This window comes from Alexandromys fortis, unplaced genomic scaffold, assembly GCF_014885135.2.
Source record: "Alexandromys fortis isolate MF-2015 unplaced genomic scaffold, M_Fortis_MF-2015_v1.1 scaffold_87, whole genome shotgun sequence".
NCBI lineage: Eukaryota > Metazoa > Chordata > Mammalia > Rodentia > Cricetidae > Alexandromys > Alexandromys fortis.
This window is the reverse complement of record NW_026067971.1, coordinates 2,358,294-2,366,905: the sequence shown is the minus strand read 5'-3', so window position 1 is coordinate 2,366,905 and position 8,612 is coordinate 2,358,294.

Sequence of the window (8,612 nt, the reverse complement as noted above, 5' to 3'; positions counted from 1 at the left end):
CCCCCCCCCCCCCCCGCAGCTTCCACTGCTGTGAGAAATCCTGCAGCCCACATGGACATTCCAGGAGGAAGAGTAGATCCTGACAGTCTACCCTCTCAGGTCCACAGAAAGACTGGATCCAGAAGTCTGCTTCTGTGGAGAAGAAAACCCAAAACAAGAATGGTAGGAGCCTGACTTTCTTTCTGGCTCCCCGAGTCTCTGAGTCCCCCCCAAAAAAAACAATCTCCAGGACCAAGAAGCCATAGATGGGGATGAAAGGAGCAGCAGCCTAAGGCTGGTTCATCTCACGGATCTTAGGATTATTTTCATTTTTTTCCAAAAATAAACTGCACGTTATGGGACTTTGGTTGATAACTCATTAACAGGAGCTTTCAGGAGTCTATTTTCTTTGTCCGGTTCTGGGTTCTTGTGAGAAAAGTCTTACTTTTAAAAAGTGGAAGATATTGAACACTGACTACAAAAATAACATATAGCCCAATGCCCACAAAGTTAATTATACCCCCATGGAACTAGCCTCTGGTAATTTTACTTTTTAAAAAAGTGTGAATGTGTGTGTATTCATATACTTTAATCCTTTTACCCCTTTTTAGTATCTCATAATCATTTCCCTAAGTAGAACTTTGGGGGACTGAACTGCACACAGGATTTCCCCTCCCTTCTGAAAACGAGAGAGTGAGGCCGCACCACATCCAGGGCTGCTGTGCGGGTCTCACGGGATCAGTGTACTCCATGGCTTGTCCCTGGTTCCTGGGTCACCCACTCACACCACCCACCCTGAGAGGATGCTCGGCTCACACAGCCTCAGTCTGGTTGGTTCAATAGCACATGCCTCCTTTCCCAAGCGGCTACCACCCGTGCTTGGGGATGTCAGTTTTTATGGCACATTTATCAGACCTTTGGGGAGCTAAGAGCAGATGGAAGAACGGTGTGCCAGCCAAGTTCCCTTTTCCATAATGCTCGGGTCCAGAAACCTGGAGTGTAAGTGCTGTCCTTTTCTACAGCCGTGTTGATGCGTGTGGACAGGTAGCTCATCCTTCCTCTACTTCTGCCTAACGCTAGACCCTGCAGACCAAAGCAGAAATAGGGACGTTCCCTCCGCACGGTCAGAGGGGAGTATCAGTTATAAAGTGGTACCCTGGGTATTGAGAACATGTCATAGGCCAGATGCCTTACTGAGAGTTTCACATATGTTCTTAAAAATCCTCAAACACCATGAGATCCTAACATTATTTCAGTGTTCAGACTGAACTTCAGGGAAGGAACGAGTAAGAGATTGCCAAAGATTTAACTGGTAACCAGCAAAACCAGGGTCTAGGCCAGAGTCTTAGGCCAAGGCTTTGTGCCTTCTGATGTAACATGAAGCTCAGGCTGGTCTCCATCTTGAGGGACACAGATGATGACCTAGAACTCGATCCCTCTACTTTCCCAGTGCTGGGATTATAGGCTTGTCCCACCATTTCTTGCTCTTTTATGGCAATCTGACTCCCCAGATATGCTGATCATTTGTAAACCTATCTAGCTAATTTTAGTAAATCAAAGATTTTAAAAATATTTTTAATTTTATTTATTTTGAATACCATTCACTGTGTTAGTATTTTTTTCTGTCATTTAACCTCGTAGCTCTTTTGGGAGGAGTGGTTTTTGTTTTTGTTTTGTTTTGTTTTTTGAGACAGGGTTTCTCTGTGTAACAGCTCTGACTGTCCTGGAACTCTCTCTGTAGACCACGTTGTCTTCCAACTCACAGAGATCCACCTGCCTCTACCTCCCAAGTCCTGGGATAAAAGGAGTACACTATCAATGGCCAGCAACTTGGAGGCATTTTCTCAATTAAGGTTCCCTCTCCTATGATGATTTCAGCTTGTGTCAAGTTGACATAAAAACTAGTCAGCACAAGAATATATTATTTTAGCTGGGTGGTGGTGGTGCCCAACTTTAATCTTAACACTTGGGAGGCAGAGATAGGTGGATCTCTGTGAGTTGGAAGCCAGCCTGGTCCACAGAGCAAATTCCAAGAAGCCAGAGCAACACACAAAGAAACCTTGTCTCGAAAACCCAAAAATAAAAATAAATAAATAAATAAATAAANAAAAAAATACACACACACAGTTTTTATAGATACATACTATAATATATGTGTACTATTTTATTTCAACATTTTCATATATGGTAAGATGTCCATTTCTATTAAACAATATTTGTTATAAATATTAATTGTGAACTGCAGAATTTCTTCTGACTTATTGAAAGAGCAGGAGGGTTTATGGATGCCTATTAGAAATTTAAGAAATCCTGGGTGCCCGGGATAGAGCGCTGAAGGTAGATTGCTTACCTACACAAAGCCCTGGGTTCACTCCCCAGAAACATAAACCAGACATGACGGTACCTTCCTGCAGTCTCAGAACTGGGCAGAGGCAGGATCAGGAGTTCAAGACCATTCTCAGCTTCATAGTGAGTTCTGGGCTACATGAGACCCTTTCTCAACAGCAACAACAACAAAAACAAACAAAACAAAGCCCTAAAGTCCTGGAACAAAGCCAGACAAGGTGTGCAGAGATGCAATACAACATTTGGGAGACTAAGGCAGAAGGGTCGCTATGAGAACAGCCTGGGCTAAAAGATATGTTTGAGACTAGCCTGGGAAATTGCAAAGCTCCATATCCTTCCATAACAAGGCAGAACAAAACAATGACTGATGGAGGGAGAGAGAGGGAGAGATAAAGGCAGAGAGTCGGGAGGAGAAAGGGGAGAGAGACTGAGTGGTTTTCAACCTTCCTAACGCTGCCACCCTTTGGTACAGTTCCTCATGTTGTGGTTACTTTCCTTGCTACCTCATAACCGTAATTTTGCTACTGTTATGAATCATACTGTTATGAATCCGCCTTTTCCTGTGTTTTCTGAAGGTCTTAGGCAACCCCTGTGAAAGGATCTTTTCACCCTGGAAGAGTCGGAACCCACAGTTTGAGAACACTGCCTTAGACGATTACTGCTTGTCCTAGTCCCGGAGCTGGGCAAGCCGGAGAGCTATCACTGACAAAATGGGGTAGCCTTGTACCTGGTCAGTCTCCCTCACTGTGGACTTTGTTACTACCTGACCACGTGGAGACCTTCTCCCCGAGAATTCTCTGGTATTCGGCCTCTCCTACCCTGGGAGCTGACTGGGTACGGATGTGAAAACCAAGAATTCAGAGGTCAGAGATTCTCACAGCTGCTTTCATTTCCTTTCCCAGTGGTTTGAGTCTGCGCCCCCACCAGGCCCTGTTCCGAACACCTGTTTCCCAGCAGACGATGGACAGTATTTTGGGAGGCTGCAGAGCCTTTCCAAGAAGGATCTGATGAGTAGACACAGGTTATAAGGAGTGGGGCTTAAATGTATAGCCTGGTCCTTGGCCCTGGTCCCTCCTTCTGCTTTCAGGCAATGGATCCTTAGGATGAGAAAAGGGGAAACATAAAAGTCCCAGTTTGAGGGATTTCTAATGACTTTTTGCTTTAACCAATAGGCAGTACTTTTTTATTCTTTGTGGCTTTATCCCTAGCAGTAAGTTCTATTCTCTGATGCACAGCCCGTTTTTTTTCTCAGATAAAATGGCTTTCTCTGTACCTATTGTACCACGAAGATCAGAGGAAATTGGGGTACCCACTTTTACCCTAGATGATCAGTAATTACAGAGACTCAGTCCCTGCTGTCTTCAGGGGCTCAATGACTTCTCTAGACCAATTTTTAAAAAGGAGGAAGAATCACCTAAACTCAAATAAAAACCGATCCCTACTTAGAGTTGCTGGTCTCCCCAGCTCTGGGAGGGGCCCTTTCTTGCTGAGAAGTCTGTAATACCTACACTAAACCTGACTTTCACTTTGCACTGAGCTGTTCTCCTGTCCCAAGTCTCTGCTAGGTGAAAAGGAGCCCACTTACTAGCTTGCTGGGCTATGGTGATGTGAGAATTCTCTGTCACTCGCTCCCACCACTGTGAATACCACCTTTTACGGTGGACTTAAAGCTCCTAAAACCATAGGACAGAATAGACCCTTCATCCCTCAGGTCCTTTCCTGTTTGATCCTGGTAGTGCAGAGGCAGCTCATACAACCGCCATGTGCTGTACCCAATGCCACTGCACAGTTCAACGCGACCCTGCCTGTTAATGCAGGAAACGAATGGTTCCAACTTGTCTCACAAAATGTGCAAGCGTACCTGGATTTCCTTACAATTCTGTTTGCTTCTCCTATGAGCTGACAATCAGTCCTCCAGTGTTACTCATAGTCCTGATCTCACCTGCAGACATGCCAGGAGCTCCCAAACATCCAGAGGACAGCAGAAGAGGTGCTTGGGGGTTGTGGAAATTTTTAAATGGCTTTTCCTCCACAACAGTTGGGTTTCAGCATTGCCAGCTCTGCAGTCATCTTCCTCCCAGCCTCTGGACTGTGTGCTCCTTCCCTGTTCTTTCCTCTCATCTTTCTTTCTTGTGTTTTTCCATCTCCTGCTGTCCTTATTTTTTTTTTGACGCTGTGTCTTTTGAATTCTTTTTAAAAATAGTTTTAGTAGAGTCTTACTAGTGGTGGTGATAAACTTGGTATTAAACATATCTATTGCAATATGATCTCCAATAATATTTATCAAGAAGGATCTAGCCGAGCCTTTGTTTATTAAGGGAAGCTGTCAGCATGCCTAAGCAGATTGCATGGAGCTGCTTAGCCAGGCTCCTGCAAGCTCAGGTCACTGACTTCAGCATTCCTGGGTGGTTGCTCAAGCTGCACCTCATTAATAGCTTGCTTGACTAGTGCAGAAGAGCCCCGCCCAGAAGACGTCCTGGCACTTGAGAACATACGATGCTGAAGGCGTGTGCCTTGCTTCTTACAGCTCAGAGGCCATAGATACCATCTTTAATGTTTTGTTATTTCTTCTCCTAATTTTGAAAGTTATCGATGTGTCAATACAGAGCCTTGATGTTTCTCAAGGTTTATAAAATATTCTGTTAGGAATGTGTGGATAAAGTCCGATTTGGAGGCTTGGAAAGACTGGAGGTATTGTAGATTTATTTAGGGAAATGATCTCAAAATGTCCAGAAGAAATGCACAGGCAAAAACAGTAAAGTAATTCATATTAGACAATTGACAAGTTTAGCGTGGATAATGGATGATGAAAAGTACTTTTTTCTGTGTGTGAGAGAAAGAAAGGCTCAGGCCACCTTCTACCTTTCTGTCGTCCTCTTTAAGACTTCCAAGTGAGGGAGTAGAAGCCACACTACTCCATCCGTCCTCAAGTTCCACTTCTCGCCTTTCCTGCGTGGTGGGGGAAACGGGGACACCATCCACGACCTGCTACAGCGAGTCCCTGACTGGGCTGAGGTCTAAAGGTTCTCAGATCCTCGATGAGCACGACAGGATGAATAGTTAGATAAGAAACCAGATTTGCTTTCAAATTACCTGGTGGAGGAGGTGGAGGGAAGCGAGTAGGTGTGGGATTTGGCAAGATTGGCCACACGGCTGTAATTGTTAAGCCTGACTGGATGGGGTCCTTCTCTTATTTCCACTTTCATATTTTCTACAAGAGATCTCTTTTTTTTCGCACCATTTTATTTAGTTTATTCTTTGGCTTATTGGAATACAATAGTTTACCAAATAAGTTTTTTTCTTCCTTTAGAATCTCCGTGTCTTAGCACTAGATCCTACCTAACCTGATATACAATGAGATCGCTAAAGAGTGGTACAAACCTCACCTGCCCGTGTCAAGAGGATTTCCGTCCATTCATGTCATGCATATGTGTGTTTATATGTAACAAGTTGCGACTCAACAAATAAGCTCAGGACATTTATCAAAACGAAGTCTGAATGAAGCTGACTGATGCTTCAAACTACTTCTGCTTCCAAAACACTGAGAATGTGCATATGTTTATAGAGAACACGTGACATGTCGGCCACAGCTAAAGATTTCATGCTAAGTTTATCGTGTATGTCATGTTTACTGCAAAGTAGGGCTTTGAGCGCCACCGTTTGAGAGCTCAGCTCACCCTGGCCATTCTGTGGGTGATCTGAGACATTTAGGCAAATCTTTAAGATTGTCTGCTGAGTGAGGCTTAGCGATCAGGCACATGGGCCCATGCCACTCTGCCTGTCGGAAGATGATGTGACCTCTTCAGCCTTTGCAAGTAAGTAAAGGCCAGCCTGTCTGCATCCTACGGGCAAGGGGAGGATGAGACAGCATGTGGACCTTGGTTCTTGAACCTGGCACCGAGAGACCCCTGAACAAACTGCTGTTCCTGTTTTCCTGTTCTTATTGCTCACAAGAGATCTCTTAAAAGAGGAATCACTTGGTGAAAACTTATTTTTTAATTCCAGTTTTAGCTTCACAGCAAAACAACAGGAAATACAGAGTCCTCACACCCTCCTCCCCACACACGTGCAGCTTAGACTGAGTCCTCCCCACACACATGTATCTTCAACTGTGAGTCCTCCCCACACACGTGCACCCTCAACTGTGGTCCTCCCACACACAATGCAGTCTCAACTATGAGTCCTTCCCATACACGAGCACCCCCAACTGTGAGTCCTCCCCACATATGTGCACCCTCAACTGTGATTCTCCCCCACACAATGCAGTTTCAACTGTGAGTCCTCCCCACATATGTGCACCCTCAACTGTGGTCCTCCCCCACACAATGCAGCCTCAACTGTGAGTCCTCTCCACACAGTTGTCCTCAGACCTCATGTGCACACTGTGACAGGGAGGGAGGGAGGGAGAGAGGGAAGGAGGGAGGGAGGAAAGGAGGAAGGGAGGGAGTGAGGGAAAGAGAGAGTTGAAAGAGAGATAAAACCTAGAAAGCCAGCTCCGCAGTAAGAACATGTATAGTCTTGTAGAGGGCCTGAGTTCAGTTCCCAGGACCCATGTTAGGAGCTGCATAACTACCTGTTACTCCAGCTTCAAGGGTATCCAGCACCTTTGGCCTCCACAGACACCTGCACTCCTGTGCATATACCCCCACACAGACACACACATAATTCAAAATAATAAAACGAATCTTTAAAAGGGGGTGCAGGTAAGGAAGGACCTTGTTTGCCCTTTGAATGTCTGTGATGGTGTATGACGTGATAAGAAGCAGCATTTGAAAACAAAGCGTTCATTTGTCCTGGTCCAGCTTCCATGTCAGGACTTCCACCGTATGCTCCGCTGTGGCCCCTGCCATGCCTTCCCTGCCGTGATGGACTGAAACTATGAGCTGAAAGAAACCTGTTCTCTTTTATAAAGGGTCATAGCTGAAGAGATGGTTCATCAGTTAGGAGCACTGGCTGCTCTCCTGGGGTTCACATCCCAGTATCCACCTCCTGGTGGCTCGCAACCATCTATAACTCCAGTTCCCGGGGATCCAATACCCTCTTCTGGCCTCCATGGGCACCAGACACACAGGTGGTACACACTGACATACATGTAGGAAAAAACATTCATCCACAAATTCTATAGTCATATACATATAAGTTCAACTCTGTCTCCACTTTAAAGCAACATTCTAAGTAAGTCAGCTTGTGTATTGTGTCTGTTTCGTATTGTTTCCTTTTCCTGTGTGACCCCAAGGCCACAGAGTGTAGGAAGTTTACCCTTCCCGCATGCACATGTGTAGGAAGCGCATGAACTCCAGATGAGGAAGCTGGACTTTGTACTCTCCTCTCACCTGGCTGCCTAGGTGCTGCAAACCTGCTGCTCAAGGCTTGGCCCAGCACTAGATGGTCTCCGGGCTCCTATTCAGTAGCACTTCTTTTCCCTCATGTCAGAATCCCCAGATGCCATTTTCTATGTTCTTCCAGCATGATTCATGACTGTCAGAGACAATTTCTTCCCATGCAATGAGGAAATCCTTTCTGAAACCTTAACTTTAAAAGTATAACACCCGGGGAGGGGGAGGGAAATGGGAGGCGGTGGTAGGGAAGAGACAGAAATCTTTAATAAATAAAAAAAAAAGTATAACACCCTGCAAAATCCATCAGTCTACTATGCAAGGCTGGGTCTGGAACCCAATATCAATTATTTATTAACTCTTTACTGTGCTTTTAGCTTGTTTTTTTTGGGGGGGGACTCCTAGAAGTGGGAGCAGGTGTATCTCTGACCCTTTGTTTGTTTTTAGGTCTTTTTTCCTCCTATTGGGTTGGCTCGTCCAGCTTCAATATGAGGGCTTTTGCCTTGTCTTATTGTATCTTGTTTGGTCCTGTTTGGCTCTTGGGGACCTGCTCTTTTCTGAGGATGAATGAAGAGGGAGTCGATGGGGTGGGGGAGGTAGGGAAGGGAAATTGGGAGGAGTGGAGGGAGGAGAAATTGTGGTTGGGCTGTGTTATATGAAAGAAGAATCTATTTTCAATTAAGATTTTAAAATATCTTTTCAAGAAAAAGCAAACAAACAGAATGGTTCCTGTGTTAGGCAGCCTTCAAGATGCCCTGATGATGCCCCGTTCCTGGGATTGGTACAGTTATCAACAGTACTCCTTTTCATAATCACATCTGCACTGATGGTCACAGACTCCCTGCAGGAGACCAACCAACCAAGAGTGGTCCTTTATCTCCTGCAACCAACCAAGAGTGGTCCTTTATCTCCTGCAACACCAGCTCCTATTTCATCCAGAGAAACCAGCGT